Source organism: Chroicocephalus ridibundus, chromosome 22, assembly GCF_963924245.1.
Source record: "Chroicocephalus ridibundus chromosome 22, bChrRid1.1, whole genome shotgun sequence".
NCBI lineage: Eukaryota > Metazoa > Chordata > Aves > Charadriiformes > Laridae > Chroicocephalus > Chroicocephalus ridibundus.
The window spans coordinates 1,232,819-1,249,480 of NC_086305.1; the positions used below are offsets into that span (position 1 = coordinate 1,232,819).

Genomic DNA, 16,662 nt, shown 5'->3' on the forward strand with positions numbered 1-16,662 from the left:
CACTTATTGTCGCCGTGGCGCAATTGTGGTGCTGTTCTCGGCATTCACTGCGGCCCCCGCGGTACGGGAGAATGGTTGGGTCCAGGCACTTGAACCTGCTGAGGCAGGCGGGGAAACCTTGTATCATCGGGCGTTGGTGGTATAGTGGTTAGCATAGCTGCCTTCCAAGCAGTTGACCCGGGTTCGATTCCCGGCCAACGCAGCGTTTTCTTTTCTTTGTTTCAATTTTCCCCCCCCGCGATTCCAAAGCTGATTCTGAAAGGGGCTGTAAGCGGAGCGCCCTGCCCGGCTGCGTGCTGCCCTCCCCAACCCCGGCGGTCGCCGGCCTAGACGCAGCGGGATGCGGGCGCTGCGGCACGTGGTGCCGTTACTTCTCTCACAAGCAGTCGACGGGGAAGCGGCGGAGAAATAAATATAAACCGAAGGGGAAAAAGTAGACACCGGAAAAAAAAAAAACTTAGGTGTTTCCGCCCGGGATCGAACCGGGGACCTTTCGCGTGTGAGGCGAACGTGATAACCGCTACACTACGGAAACCCGCCCTGCTTCGACTTTTCGAGCGGCGCCCCATGTTGCTGCGGCGGCTGAGAGGATGGCTCCATCTCTCGGTGAGCCCCTTCCTCGCCTCACGGCAACCTCGAACAAAACCTACCCCAAACGCTGAGAAACGCCGCGCGGCATTCCAGGTCATTAGCGTTAATGAGTAATTAGTGCTTCCAGAGGCCCGTCCCTGGGCCAGGCTCGGCTGCATTTCGGTGGTCGTTCCCCTCAGAAAGGAGACGGCCCCAAAAGGGGGCCCGCTGAGGGGGAGCAGGAGGAGGCTAACCCCAAACCGGCCTGGCCTGGCCTGGCCTTGCATCCTGGTCCGAGCCGCGGGGGCTACCGGAAGGCCCGCGACTGGCGTCCCCCTCCAGCCGCGGCCTCCCTCTCCGGGCCTGGGCACAGCCCCCGGGCCCACCAGCCCTGCCCAAAGCCAAGCCTGGGGGCCGGGCGCAGGTTCAGGAGGGCAGGACGTGGCCAGGAGTTGGGCCACTTTTGAAGCGTCGTCTGTTCTTCCTAAGGCAGCTGCCACCAGATGTCGGTAGAATAGTGGCAACAGGGAGCAGAGCTCCCTGCAGATCCAGCCCAGGGGACAAGGAGCTGGAAGAGGAATGGCCGTTTTCTGAGTAAAAGGGCCCTTGGTGGTCCCCCTCTGCTGGGGAGAAGTTTTCCCTCCCTGCAAACGAAACTTCTCCAAAACACGGTGGGCCGGACTCTGTTGTCATCACCCGTGTCTCTCCACGGCGGTGGAAGCTGTGCAAGAGGGTGGGACAGAGCAGGGTGACGTGATGCCAGCAGCACGCTGTAGTGAGTTTCTCATCATGGAGGTTTTGGGTGAAGATCCTGTTGACAATCCCAGATGGTTGTAGGAATACGCTATTGCCTCTTCTTTTATCATAACGCAGTGTTAACGACTCATACACAATCGTTCTTTTTTTGGTAAAACTTCAGCCGTTGGAATCAGGCGGTAATGTGAGAATTATTTTTCCTGTTTTGTTTTGTTTGTTGAAGTGTGTTTATGCTCTGCTGGCTGCAGAGAAAAGCTTAGAAGGGAGAAATGAATCATAAACCCGGATGAAAGGGGAAAGAACCTCACTTTTGATAAAATTAATTTTAATAAAACTTACTTTTAATAAAACCTACTTTTAATTTTACAATTTTGTAGCTCATATCTCGATTTGGGGCCAAAAGGGATAGAGAGGAGGTTGTCACATATCTTTGCATGCATGACTTTGTCCTTTATTCTGATCTGACTTGCAATAAGGATTAGAAGATTTATGTTGAAGTCCATGACAAACCTGAAGCCCTGGGACTTGTTTGCTTCAAGTTGCTGTACAATATCCCAGTGTTGCACTCTTTTTGCCTGCAGCTGGCAGAGCCAGAGGGGAGGACTCTGGTAGCAACCTTTGGACTGCGCATCAGCTGAGTGTGCTGGGGGCAAACCTAATCAATAGCTGGGGGCAAAGTCCTCTCCCTGGAGGAGGAGGAATTGGATCTGTAAGTGACCCAAGACCATCAATGGAAAGATTCAAATGGGTGTTTTGTTTTCTTCCACAGACCTCATGCAGTCTGATGATTGGTGCAGAAAGGAGAGCTGCAGACCAGACAGCCCCAGGAAGGAAGCTCTTGGAAGGTACCTGTGGGAGGCAGATGCAGAAATTAGAGAAAAGACATTGTGCTGTCAGTGTTAACTCCCAAATATTGCACTGGTCCTTCGTTAAGGCAGCACTGGAGCCTGGTAGCCTTGAGACATACTGCGTATATGGTCGTACGCTCTAGATCTTCCTTGCATGGGCAACTGTCTTTGAGGGCCCAGACAAAGCTCCCGCTTCGTGCTGCTTGCCACTCGCTGGAATAGCTCCCAGGGATGTTCTCGCTTTTCTTACAAAGATTCATTGTCAGTGACTGCTCAAACTTTGCCCTGCAGGACAAAGAGACTGGCAGCATTTTTGTCTTCCCCTCCAGCCCCTGACCTTTCCCACTTCCTCTACTCCCAAGAGTTACCAGCCCTGCGGCGCTGCTTGTGTGTGAGACCCCCCTCTGTCTCACCCCCCCTTCCCAAGGACAGTCTCCAGAGCTCTAGGAAGGACTGTCACATAAATACCCAGGAAAAAGAAAGCAGGGGGCTTATTTGGAGGTGAAGGATGGATATTCTCTACTATTATCACCAGCATCTGCCCTTTCTGAACAAGGGACCCCTCCCCCAGCCAGCCTTTTCACCAGTGCGCTGAAGGCAGCCATGCTCTGCTTTGTTTGCCTGACATGCTGCAATGGCTGTGGAGTCCCATTCTCCCCTTTTCCTCCCTCCGCTCCCTAAACAGCCTGCATGGCTCTTACAAGAGAGGGAAGCTCGGAGCGCTGTCGAGGAGGAGAGCTGACAATCAGGGCTGGGAGACAACGCCGCCTTGCACAATACCCCCCCAATTAGCCATTCATTTCTGCCACCTCTGAAATGGGGAGCACAGCCCTTGTGCTGGGAGATAAAACAAGAACAGCTTCAATAGCACTGATTTAAATTAGGTCAGGCTAGCTTTTGTGTGGCAGGGACCACACAATAGCAGTCACACGACTGTGGAGGGGAGCAGCATAAAGGAAAAGAGGCCAAGCAAGTGGCACAGATGCTAGGAGTCGGTGGGTGCTGGGAGATGGGGGGTGTTATATGTACGTGAGTGATAGCAGAGGGGCAGACACTCCAACCAGCATGTGATGCTAATACATAAAAGGGGGCACATGGTGAGCAGGGGACAGAGGGGTCAAATACTGTCCCTGCAGAAACAAAATTGTCAGCTAGTTCTGCCACACCAAGGGGTGTGAGAACACAGACGTGCATCCTTGGAAACTGGTCTTTAATCACGACTGGTTATGAGGCAAAGGGGTGTCAATGATGTTGACCTGTAACATCCTCCCTGAGCACTGGTGCAAGCCCTGTCCATCATATGGGGGGAAAGGGGGCAGAGACCCTCTGGGGGCTTTGTACTATGGGACTTACTTCTTGTACCTCAGGCCCAGAGATGCTGTTCTTCCTCTTGGCAAAAAATAAAAATAAATTGCAAAGGGACACTAGTTTTTCTGGAGCACGCAGCAAGTCAGGGTACTATGAAGCCCCAGAGACTTGGGTTGCAATCCCCAGCGTTGACCAGGGTTTGCAAGTTCATTCCCCCCAAAAATTCATCAAAAGTCCAGGCTTAGCATGAACACCTGATGTGCTATGAAATCCCACACTCAGTTCTTTATCGATTGTTCGATTTGGGTCAAAATCAGCAAGTCCTTCAAAATGATCTCCTAACGCAGCTTCTCAAAGACATCTGCGTGTCTGGCTGCCTTCAGAGAGAGGTCCTGGAGACAGTTGCCCGGGAGAATATAAGCACTGGAGACTACTCCCAGTTCTCACCCCAGTATCATTAATATTAGTATTGCTGTTATTACAGTGGTTATGCAGATGTTCATGTTTATCTGGCAATGGGAGAACACGAGGGCGGCACGCTTTCTTTAGCAATAACAGTGTGCTCAGAGCTATCAATAAGAGCCTGATCTTTTCAGGCTGGGCTGAGCAAGCTGTTGTCACGGTCTAAATGAGTTTATTCAGGTAAGTCCGTATGCAAAGGAAGGTCGGGTAAGTTTAAAAACAAGAGTTCACCCCTGTAAGTCTCCCAGGCAGAAATGTCTCTGTCTGAATGGTCTTTTGTGACACAGATTGGACTTCTACAGGTAACGCTTTGCTACAGTTGTCTAAAGAACTACCGATGGGAGAAAATGTGGGTGTGGAAAAGTTGAAAGACATAATCAGCCATTTAATATGGCATTCTTAGCCTTTTTGAATCAAAGGACAACCTGATATTCTTTGGCAGTTCCAACAAAAAGTTGTAAGCAAAGACAGTACTTATCATTTAAGCAAAATGTTTGTTGTATTACAAAGTCATAATTGTCTTGCTAGGATTACGACCATTATAATTTCACTACCAATAGTAAAAAAGTGGGTGAGCCAAAGAACTGAGTGTGCCAGCCAGTGCCCAAAGGAAAAAACTAGGTTAAACTTTGAATTATTCTCCTTCATTTGTTTGTTCACATATGAATGACTTTTTTAAAACTCAGGACAATTTAAGAGTCATTCTGTGGCACACCTTCTGACCCCTAACGGCCTACGCAGTTCACGAGTTGATTTAAACTTACACGTTCCTACATGCATACACAGACAGTAGAATATTCAGTGGCCAGAAGCTGATATTGGAAAGATACACACTAAAAATAAGTTGTCCTTTTTTAACAGTAAGTGTAATTAAGCACTGAAATAGTGCCTGTTATAGGGAGGTGGCCCTGAAGGCATTACGCCAAAATGAGACATGTTGCTAAAAGGTATGTTCGCATTCAGCCAGATGGTCAGAGCTTTGATGCATGAAGCACCAAGTGAAATTATCTAACCAGTTTATGTAGGAAGCCCGTCTGGAGCAACCATAAGAGCCCTGATTTCTCTCAAAATACAAATACATGGTTGCTAGTTTTCACTGCTTTACTGCTATGCTGTTTGGCATATTTTTAGCCTTTTAGTTGTGAGAACACAACTAAAACAACACAACAACAAAGTCCCACCTCTTTGTTTTTCATCTTGTTTTACTGTCTAAGGCCCCCGTCCACACTGCAGTCAAGACTGGAGGTACACAGATGTCAAAAGCAGTTTACCTGTCGTAGCACAGAAATCGGCGTTACCTGATTTGTTCTGCTGCGTTACTCCGCTCACTTACGCCTCTGGTGCCTCTCCCTGCACATGGCGCAATAGGGAGACAGAAGAGGCAAGACTCCAGCCCTAACAGAAAACTTACAGATGCGGTCCCTGTGCGTTCTAAACAAGAAGACATAAAAATTATATATAATCATGTTAATAGTACACACATCCATATATATAAATAAATCAGAACTATACAATTAGGTGTATATATAGCTAGAGATCATTATTATCAAGCAAATGGCATGATTGGGGATGGTCCTGAGTTGCGATTTTGTAAATCCCAGTATTGCTGAGATGGACTCTATAACCTGAAATGCTCATTTGAGTCCTTCAGCTCTCCAGCGACCGAAAATCCGCTGCAGAAACAAATATATTTTGCAGCAGGCTGGTTTATTCCCTGGATATTTGTTTGCTGGTTTGGGTTGGAGTATTTTTTTATTATTATTTTTATTATTTGTTTTGTTTATGTCTTCTTCTTTTATCAGCTCCAGCTGAGACAGGAGAGGGTGGGAGGAGGGTTTTGTTCCTCTGGAGATAACAGGAGGCTGTGTCTGTGCAGCCATGGTGACAAGATCCAGGGCGCTTTCTGGCTTCCAAGCAATTTGCTCCCCACCCCTGGCTCCCAAGTAAAAGTGGGGCAGAGAGAGAGGAGCTTTTGTTTCTCAAGTGCTTCAGCTGTTGCTACTAATTAAGCGAAGAGCTCTAGTGCCTTGCCACCTCCCAAGCCTAAGGAGGATCTAGTTGGGGCAAAAGGAGAGTCAAGAGGCTGCACTGCTGCTGCTGCTGCTGCTGCTGCTGCTGCTGCTGCTGCTGCTGCTGCTGCTGCTTCTCAGCACCCTGCTCTCACTGTAAGGCTCTTCTCTTTCATCCCTGCTCTGCCACAGCCTTGCTGGGTGACCCATGGCCAACCCTACGCCTCAGATTCCCTGGCTGCAGGGGGGAAGAAATGAGAGAGACCAAGCTCAGCACGAGGCCAGATGGAAACTACCCCCCTGCTGTTCAAGGTGTTATTATCGGTTTAATGCAATATGTTCCCTGCTTCTCAGACATGCTATCAGCAGATTGCTCTTTCCTTCTCTAGCCTTCCCTGGATGTCATCCTCTTCTCCCTCTCCCTCTGAGGTGCCAGCCCCTTCCCTGAGCTCTAACAGCATTTCTGAAACCTCCCCAGTGTGCCTCTTTTTAACCCCCTCCAGCATCACCAGAATGTGCTGGAGAAGCCAGATGAGCTGTCAGCAGCCAGGTATCAGGGAAATGGCCATTGTATGAGGCGGTTGTGCTTTTTTGGACAAGGGGAGCAGGGTGGGTCGAGGGCAGAGCTAATGGCAGCAGTGAGGGCTGCAGGGGAACTCCGTAGCCTCTGCCCCATTCTGCAATAGGGAACACATACTGTACCAAAGCTTTGCATACATGTGGGAAGGACTGCAGAGATGAAAAGAAGGTGGAGATGTGGAGAGAGAAAAAAATAAATTAATTAATGTAGGGAGCAGGAATGCTGCAGGAATCCAACAGCCCACAGAATCAAGGTCTGACCCTGGCTCAGGTCTGCAAGATGCCCAGTCCCCAAGGACTGAAGTAGCAAACAAGGTCATGGCTGCTCCCCTGTGCCTCTGCGCCCATTGAACTCAGCAGGGTATCTTCAGCCTGGGATCTCACAGGGAGAAGATTTAGGGCCTCGCTCAGGAACAGATGGTCTCCCTCTTGGGGCCCATCTGCCGGGCAACACTGGAGCAGTTGGTCTCTGCAGTGCTGAGCAGAATCTTGTTTACTTTCCCCTCATGTCAGCCAGGTGATAAGTGGAGTAACCGAGCCCTGCTGTTACAGGCCTGGATTTCCAGGAGTGGCCAGGACTCAAAGGTGCAAGAGCGTAACCCAAGAGCCATCTTTGAGAGGCCCAGGCAATGTGGCATCAACCAACCCTGACCTAAGGCAGAGACCAGCCTGAGCACAGGACTGTAGTTGCAAGGGGTCAGGATCTTGTTTGGGAAGTCCTTAATTCACATGCAAGAAGAAAGCACGGGGGCTAAAGGAGAAATCCTGAGTAAAGTTTCACCAGGGGCAGCCTGCAGGAGAGGTGCCAGGAGTGATAGGCATGTGAGCCTTGCCTGTGATGAACTGGGTAGTGCTTGGACTGCTGAGAAACACACGGTGTGCTTGGTGGAGGTCTTCGACACTGACCTTACCGGGAGCCAAGTTCCAAGCGATGCATTCACAGTTCCTGAACTGAGGGAGGGGGAATAACAAGGCAGCAGCTTGCCTTCTAAGACCCAAATAAGTGCGATTTTCAGAGTGCCTTGATCATCTGGAAATCTTAGTGAGCTAAACTTACTCAACCTCAGTGTTTCTGTCCAGGCAGAATGCTAGCAGCTGCTCTGGAAAAGTTTAGCCTTAATGCTCGTAAATGTCTAGTAGAAATCCTTGTCAGCAAGAAAGCTAGGGCCTGAATTTGCCCCTGTGCTGGACTCTCTTCCCTCACCAGCTTTCAAAGATGAAGCTGGTTCAGCAGAAGGGGTTTGAGAGGTGGACCGGTACCTTACAGCTCTCCTTCCATCCCCGCTCAGGGCATAAACAGTCCCCATCCACCAGAGATGTGGAGAAGTGTCTCCAGACAGCATTAAGTACACACAAAAATAGCGAGTGAGACCAGCTCCTCTTTAGCAGCACCAGCCAAGATTGCTGCAGCACGGCTGATAAAAGAACTTTACTTATTCTTTTCTAGGTTCTGATACTGAAGCCCAGTATCAAGGACTGCAGAGGATATCATGCATCCGTGCACTAGCGCGTGTTTTCCAGAGACCTTGGCCCCAGAAGTCAGGCTGGTGAGGTCCTGCTCTCTTAGGTTGCCGGGTTAGGCAGTCAGTACTTTAATGGTGCTTGGTGAGCAGAGGGCACGGAGCATTACTTTATCCCCTCCCCTGAGGGTTCCCATCCATAGAGACTCCGGCGCAGGATGCTGCCTGCGTCAGCTCCGCAGTAATCAGCCCAGAGGCCGAAAGTGGAAACTTTCGGGTTGCAGCCACTTAGTTTCATTAGAAGCATCAAAAGAGAAAACAGGCCTCAGGTGGGGCAGTAAGAGGCAGAGACATGCAAGAGGTGGGGGAGAGGGGATTTGCAGCTTTGTTGTACATGTCAGTTAGCAGATAAGCTTCAGCTAAGGGCTGGAGAAGAGAGGTACGGAAGAGGGGCAGAGACCGCCCAATCCTAGGGCCTGTCACCCGTATTGTTCAAAGAGCTGTCAGGAGATCATGCAGCTCTGTAAAACCTGCTCTGTTTCACGAAACCAGAAATAGGTTTGAGCAGAAGTCCCTCCTGCTGCCTTAAGGCTCCCTCCCTGCCACACATTCCTTCTGGAAGAATTTTGATTATATTTCTTTTTAAAACCTTTGTGCATTAGAAATTGTATCCCTTTCCCAGTGCTCTGTTCCAGGACTTAATTGTCCCTATCACTGCAAAGAATTTTCCCTGATGTCTAGCCTAAGTCTTCCCTGTTCAACACAAACATGATACTGTTCAGAGGTAGAATATTAAGGGCTGTAGTTGCTACCATAATAACGTATTGATTTGGACGAAGCTGAGCTCAATGGAGAGGAGTCTGCCCAGCCTTGCTTCATCCCCCTTATGCCCCAAGAGAATGTTTTGTGTTAGACTAAATGCCTCTGTAAGTGCCTCTCAGCTTTGCACTCAATGTGAGCCATTCTGTATAGACATATTGAAGCAGGCAGGGCACAGGATCAGGCCTGTCATCCCATTTCCTTTTGGCAGTAGGGATTTTATCAGCCTTGGTCTCCCTGGGCAGTTTGAACTGTCTGGCTGTGGGCTCTCCTGAGCAGAGCTCATAGCCCAGCCAGGCTGGAATTCTTCCACCAGTAGCAGCCCTCTGCCCCTCGCCTCCCATTTCATTCATGTCCTCACCCAAGAGAAGAAATTAACTCAACTGCACGCCGCTAAGCCCTGTTTCCCTGCTTAGATTTTTCACTAAGCCATCTCAAATAAAGCAACATGTGCACACCGGTGACTTTGGGAGGGCTTTGGGAGTAGGACAGGGCTGTGCACATCTGGTAGGCAGGTAGTGGTTGGGGGTTTGATTACTGAACAGAAGCAGCAGCTGAATCAGGGATCCTGAATCAGGGAAGATCCATTGTTTGATGACTGTCTCTTGTGGTTAATTCTGCTCCACAGTATCTCCAGAGCTGCATCGTACATCCAGCTCCCCTTCCTCTCTGTGTAGCAGCATCTCTAGCATTCTTTCCAGCTGCGAAAGGGATCTCTTTGGCTGGGAGGGGAGCACAGGTGTTAACAAGATGCCGTAGGTCCTGAAGACCAACATTTGCATCTCTAGTTCTCACTGCAACAACTTTCCATAAGATTGGAAAGGAGAGATGGAGGTTTGATGATGGCCATGACACAGCAGAGCTGTGGCTGAGCTAGTAGTTGAAGTAGGATGACTGCAATAGGAGGCAGGGCTCACAGCGGGGTTGTTAAATACTGCAGTAGCTCCTGGATTCTGTTCCTGTTTCCACCAGTGACCCTAGCCAGATCCTCTTGCCTTTATAATACTCTTTGCTCTGTAGGAAAGCAGGGATCTGCAGCCAGGGAGCAGCAGCTATTTTGATAAGGGAGAAAAAAGTGACCAAGAGGTCCCAGAAGAACAGATGCCAGATTCCTGAAGTCCCATTTAGGAAAACGTATTGCCTCTTTTTTCTGGGCCGTGCCTAGTTTGTGGACACAGATGTTCTATTATTCCCACATGGATGAGCAGTTGTTCTTATACGAGCTTCTGTCCACGAGCTGCACATCTTCTGGTTAGAAGGGTTTTTTTGTTAGCCTTGGAGATTTTAGCAGAAATAATCACGTTTGGAGACACCTGCCCCATTCTCCAGCAAGCTCTGCCCTGAGATAAAGAGGGGCTGGGACAGGGAGCCCAGTCAGCCAGGAGATGGAGCAGCTTGCCTCCTCAGCATGGTGCAAGCAGGGGACTAGGGAGAGAAAGCCTGGGCCCTTAGCAGTGTTCTCTTTGATGAAGCAGATGTGACTGCTTTTTTATGCCATGACCGCTGTGTGTTTGCGAAGAAGCAAAAAGGCTCGCAGATTTGTAGCTCAGGGCTGGGACACAGGGCCTTTCATTTTCTTCAAGGGCTCTCCAGGAAGATCTCGTTATACCTGCTTGGAATTAATTCTGCCAATCCCTGGTCTGCTCACAGACTGCCCATGCTGGAGTTCAAGAGATGCCTTCCATTTTCTTTCTTCTGTCTGGGACAATTGATATCCGGGGACGGAGCTGCATCAACAGCCGGGGTCTGATTCTAGTGAAGGCTACACAGGCTTGGCTTAGAGCCTCCAGGGCTCGGATTCTCCAAGTCTCCCTGCAGCAGCTGCTCGCTGACAGCTTTGTCCCATTCCCCTTGTCCCCCAAGCCCAAGGACCCCCTGTGCCCCATCAGCAGAAAGTGCTGCTCTGTTTGGGGCTACCTCAGAGCTGCTGGCACAACAAAGCTGTTTTGTTTTTGGCTGAGCGTTCAGCATCTGAGCTCTCATGTGGTTGGAACCCGTTTTTTTGTAAGAATGAAAACAGTGGATTAATGAGCTGCTTGTGGCTAATGTGCAGGGTTTCTCAGAACTGGTGCTATTAAAGCCCAGCGTCATGTAGGAGGTAAATGGCAGCACATGGTGAATAAAGCAGTGATATAATAGGTTTAAGTAGTCCATTTCCCTTTGGAGTGTTACTGATAACATGCCCAAATGCATACGAGACCATTACCTTAATGAATAAGACTGCACTCTGACAGAGCACACACTGCAGCTCCTCACAAGGAGTTTATTTTTCATCATTTTCAACCAAAAAATGGCTTGGGTGTTTGAGTTGGAGTGGGGTGCAGGGAGGGTCTATACTGAGGGAAAGGGCAGAAGAGAAGACATATCGATGAGATTAGAAAGGAAAGAGAAATGAAGAAGGGACACGGATAAAAGCAAAACAGGCATGTTGTGGTTTGGACTGATGTGGTCTCCAGGAACCCCAATAAGAGGAACTCGCGCGCACACACACACGGAGCAATTACCGGACATTTGGTCTTGTACGCTGGGACACATCTTTCTTCAGAAGTATCATTGTCCACTGCCAGAAGCGAAGTACTACAAAACATATAGTGCTCACTATTCTCTGCTTTAGATATTCAATGACCAAGCATTGCCATTTGCCTCTGGTAGCCCCAGTCAGTACAGAATTAGTATCAATTTTTGGTAATTCAGTGGAGTTTCTCAGGATTTAGCGTCTCTGATCACCTCTGTGCTCACTAATTGCCAGCCTAATTCTGCACCAGTTGAGCATCTGTCAGCTGGTTGGAGTTACTCCACACTGACACCACTGCATGTGAGAGCAGAATTTGCCTCTATACCTTTCCTCATACACAGTTTACTTTTCTTCTGAGATGGGCATGTGGAGCAGCATTGCCCGAAAAACCTCTTCGAAGCACAATGACCACGTTTTCTGAATTTCCTTCTAACCAGCGTGGTGGGATCTGAATCGGACTGTCTTACTACTCAGAAACGTCTACTCTTGTGCCAACTAAAGCCTTGTTTTCACCACCTTCTTCTGGAATTTCTCTGCAGAAGGGACACTGGGTTCAAATTCAGTGTCAAATGACCCTAAATTCACTGTTTGGAATTCACCATATGAGGTGAGTTCCACGAAGGTATAATTCTGTTGGTGTCTAGTGGCAACAGCATCTAATTTTTAGCAGAATAAATGAGATGAGATTCACTAAGGATCAGGGTTCCTAAATGACTGATTATTAAGATCCCTCTGAAAGCCTAAATCTGTGATTCATGGCGTGTTCAGGAATATAAACATGGTCTGGATGATCCAGAGCAGAGGCGGCTAGTAGTAAGTAGAGGAAGATGCTCAGGACAGTGTACAAGGGTATATAAAGACTGAGGCCTCTCCTACCTGTAGTTTTGTATCTTCCAGCAATCTGCGAGGACTGCCTGGACCTTGCATCCAGACTATTAGGTTTAATCACCACTGATAGACCAAAGCTCCATAAACTTGTCTAAAACCTTTTAAACCTATTTATACTTTCAGTCTACACAATATCCTGTGGCAAGTGAGCTCCAAAATTTAATTATGTGCTGTGTGAAAAAGCACTTTTTTTTTGTTTGTTTTAAACTTGCCTGGTAATTTCACTGGGGCACCAACTTCTCGTATTGTGAGAAACAGCATCTGAAATATCTAAAGGACATAGAATCCCAGATTTTATTGAAAGGTCATGTGATTTTGACATCTAAGTGTTAAAACCTCTTCTGAAAATGGAACATAGGTTCTACTTTTAATGCTTATGAAAATATTGCCTTCAATGCTCTTGTTTGCTCTTCAGCTTGTTTTTTATTTATTTTATTTTTTCCTTTAACCTCTGCTTACAAGCTGCTCTACCCCCTGACAGATCCAGTTCTCAAGCTTCTTGTTTACTCAGTTAGCGTGGGCTTTGTTTTTACAATATTCTCCTTTTAACCGCTTCAGCAGCTGAGAGTCTATTGCTCGAGACATGAGCACAAACTCAACGAAGGACAGGCAAGTTTGTCTGAATGACCTCTTTCTCCTCATTATATTTGTGATGGTCTCAATGTCACAAGTTCAAGTACATGCACATGGGGTTTAATACAACACAGAGATCAAGGCAGGGAGATAGACTTCCACGCTCTCCCCTGAGGCATGAACATATTCTGCCGCTGCTTGGTTGTGCCTTTTGCAGACACCTCATTAAAAGTGTGTTCATTACACATAAACATACCTTTGTACTTTCGCAGGCGTGCATGCTCACACACATAATTTGAACACGGTAGCTCACCCTGACACAAATATGTCTCATTCCTTATGGACGCTTGTACAGAGACCTTAACTCTAACAAGCAGTTGTTCATTCATAGCCTTTTCTGCGCGCCACAGAGTTGTATCTTCCTGGTTACATCATTAACTTACACTGCCTCGTATGCAGTTTTGAACATGCCTCCTCTTGCTTAAGCCTTTGAGCTTAGTCCAAATAACATTTCTTCTCAGTCTGAGACACCTCCTGTATCAAATGTTCTGATGTGGTGTAAAGCTGCGGTAAGAGGCAGAGGAACCAGACCCTTTGAATCTTCCTCTTCCCATCCTGGAAATCCAGTTTGCTACATGAAGCCGTTCACATCTTATAGTCTTGCAGGCACATGCTCTAGTCTGGAAGATTAGATAAAGATCGTGGATAAGAATGTCCTGAAAGCAGTTTAATCTAGAGAGTTATCCAGGATGTGTTACCTTCCTGGGAAAAAGGAGGGAGATTTTGGAAGGTAACGGGTGTGAGGAAACCAAGCATCTTTGAGACATGTTTCCCTGAGTGTTCACGTCCTTCAGCAAAGCAAACCATTGTGTCAGCGGGGATAAGTCAGTGTTGCTCTACAAAAATCAGTTGAACGAAGCTGACTTTCTGCTGCCAAGGATCAGGTGTATGTGAGATTTGAATGGAAGGTCTCCTCGCACAATGCTAACAACCTCTGGAGCCTCGTTGCGGCTAATGCTTACCCCATGACTAACAAAACCGGAGCCGCATTAACAGGCTTGGGAAGTTACTGCCAGCACACAGTGCAGACACACACCCTCCCCATCTTCCTCCATCGTAGTGAAAGGGAAAAGGGGGAAGACAGGCTGTTGTAAGACTGCCTAGCATATTTGGAAGACTGGTATTACAGAACAGTGTTACTTGCCAAGTCAACTGCATTTACTAGTTCAGGGACTTTATTTTGCTGCCAAGAACTGCTGGCCTGTGTACATGTGTATAGCACATGCGAGGCTTGTGCTAGAGACAATGCAGATGCAACCCCTGCAGCTACAAGGAAGGGGAGAAGGGATGGGGGTGTGCACGCCAGCAGAAGTCCCTGCCAGAGGTGTCGGGGTGTGCTGGTGGATGCCGAATTTACATTTATAGGGAGCGATCCCAAGGTGTGCATCACTAGCTGCGTGCTTGGGGTGAGCGTGCGGCTTGCGGAGAGTATGGAATAAAAGTGTGAGTGCATGTGCACGTGCCCAAGGGTGTCTCTGTCTGTGCGCAAACAAGCAGGAACGTCTACAAACAAGGGTGTGCGTGTAAGTCTGCAGACGAGCGTGCGCAGAGGGAGATGCCTGGAAGTAGTGCGGAGTGTGTAAGGACGTGTGTCTAGAGGGGAGGTGTGAAGAGACGGTGTGTGTGTGGGAGCCGCCACACCTGTGTGTAGGCAGCACTCGGTCTGTGTGTGCAGGGAGAGGGATTTGGGGAGGGAGAGGAGATCGCTCTGTGCGGGAGCTCTGTGGCAGTCCACACAGGTAGGCTGGATCTGTGCGTGCAGTGGTGGAAAGCTTTCTAGGGGATGGGATCTCTGTCCATAAAGGTCTCTGTAATACGAAAGAGAGTTTTTAAACAGACCTCAGGAAAGGGGTCTCAGATGTGCGCTAGAGCTCTGTGAAAAGAGAAAAACACACGGGGGCTGGGAGCGTGTCTCTGCTAGCACGTAGCTGTTGTTTTGTTTGTGATGTGTCTTTGGTTTGATGGGGCGTATGTAGGATTGTGCATGAGCGATGCGTGCGTGGGTGGGATAGGTGTGCAGCAGCTCCGGCTGTGCGCACAGGGGAGGGTGTGCGGGAGAGGACGGCGGGGAGGGCTGAGCAGAGGCAGTCCCGCGGCTCAGGGATTCGAGCACACACCGCAGGGCTATGCTCAGAGCGGCTTTGTCCCAGCCACTGTGCTGCTCAGCATCACTAAATTCAGTGCTTTCTATTTTGGGTGTTTCTCCGCACACCTTTGCTCCCATCTTCTGCCCGGCTGGGCGTCAGGCCCTCCGAACTGCGGCTCTCCCGCACTCGTTGAGGAGCATCGGCAGGAGAAGGAGCGGTTCCCTTGGAAACCTCTGGATGCCCAGCAACAAGTCGCTGGCAGCTGCCATGTGACCAGGTGCATTAATCAGACATGTTGTATGAATCAGGTCAGTTGGGGCCAAAGTCCAGCTCACTCCCTCTTCGCTTCGTTGCTAATTACCAAGCCGCAAGGCCTGCTCTGAGTAGGGGGTGGAAAACAACTTGAAATAATTAAATAAAACAGTGACCTTTCCTGTTGTGGCTTCTAAGTTCATCCCAGACTTTCTCCACGAGAAAAATCTATCCAGTCCCCGCTTCCAGTGAAACGAATCTAGAATGCAAATGAGTGAGGCAGAGGGGTCTCCCAGGGGGAAAAGCCAGAGAGAATGAATCTGCCATAGGCACAGTGAGTTTCCAGGTGTCTTCTCACAATAAGCCCTACATTTCAAAGGCATCTTTTGAATGACTAGCTCAGGCTTGAGACAGTTTGTGTTTGACTCAGGTACACCTCTATGTTCACAACTTGGATCCCTTTGAGAATCAAGTTTCTGAAGTCTCAACTGAAATTGCTGGCCAAAATTACTGGTTAGGTGGCACAGAGAGGACTTGAGTACAAATTCCTGCCTGATACCTCTAAAAGAAGAGGCTACGGCTCTCAGGAAAACGGTGCCTGTACGCTTGTTGTCGCTTGTGGACTCACCACAACTGCAAAATGTCTGTTCTTCGCAGATATGCAGCTGGAAGGTTTATTCATCATTCCTGGTGGCCCATTTCTTTAAGCCCAGTGGGGCGTTTCTCCATTTGACTCAACAGCAGAGGACTCAAAGGCAAAAGCTGGAGGAAAATGGACGATGAGTTTGTAGCTGCAGCTCCGGGCCAGGGGATAGCAGCAGTTACCACATTAAGACTGAACTGAGAGTAAATTGGGAGAGTCCTGGTGAGCAAATGAGGTAAAGGGAAAATTAAGGCTGAAGAGCTCCAGCTGGGGTAATAACAGCCGCAAGCACTGGTCTCAGTCCCTTACTCTGCGGTTCCTTTCTGGTAGGATCTTCTGAGGGAATTAGGTACCCAAGTCTCACTATCCTTTTGATGTATGTTCTGGAGGGACTTAGGCACCCCTCAGTATTTTCCATAAGATGCCATTTACAGTTTCAGCTCCCATCCTTTTCACATTTTCCCCAAATTCCTGCTTTGCCTGGATAAAGCCAGAGCAAAGGCTTCTGGATTTGGCTCCAGAATGAAAATCTCTGACAGACACATGTTCAAGGCCAGGCACTAGCAAGGCTGTAACATCTTCTTTTACCTGTACACCAGTCTACATTCTTCGTGCTGTGACTAATGCATTGCAAGGTCATTGGGTACTGCTCAGTCTCCATCTCCTCCTTCAGGAGATCGGCATTTGAGCCTCCCAGGGTATTCACTGATTCATGTCGAACACAGGTACATTCTGCTCAAAACCGTCTTTTTCTTAGGCAACAACAAAAATGTCGCAGTGGCTGTTCAGGCTCTGGGCCGGTGTAAGCCAGCCAAAGGATTTGGCCCGTCATC

General features: G+C 48.6%; 1 long non-coding RNA gene and 2 other non-coding genes across 3 annotated transcripts; 2 read left to right on the forward strand and 1 right to left on the reverse strand.

Moving 5' to 3' along the window:
• Nucleotides 1-49: 49 nt before the first annotated feature.
• LOC134526329 (uncharacterized) lies at nt 50-5,368 on the forward strand. The gene is made up of 3 exons (XR_010073941.1): nt 50-684; nt 2,096-2,171; nt 5,159-5,368. It is a non-coding gene; the product is annotated as an uncharacterized LOC134526329 (long non-coding RNA).
• TRNAG-UCC (transfer RNA glycine (anticodon UCC)) lies at nt 131-202 on the forward strand. Its single transcript has one exon. It is a non-coding gene; the product is annotated as a tRNA-Gly (tRNA).
• Nucleotides 463-535, reverse strand: TRNAV-CAC (transfer RNA valine (anticodon CAC)). Its single transcript has one exon. It is a non-coding gene; the product is annotated as a tRNA-Val (tRNA).
• Nucleotides 5,369-16,662: the final 11,294 nt, after the last annotated feature.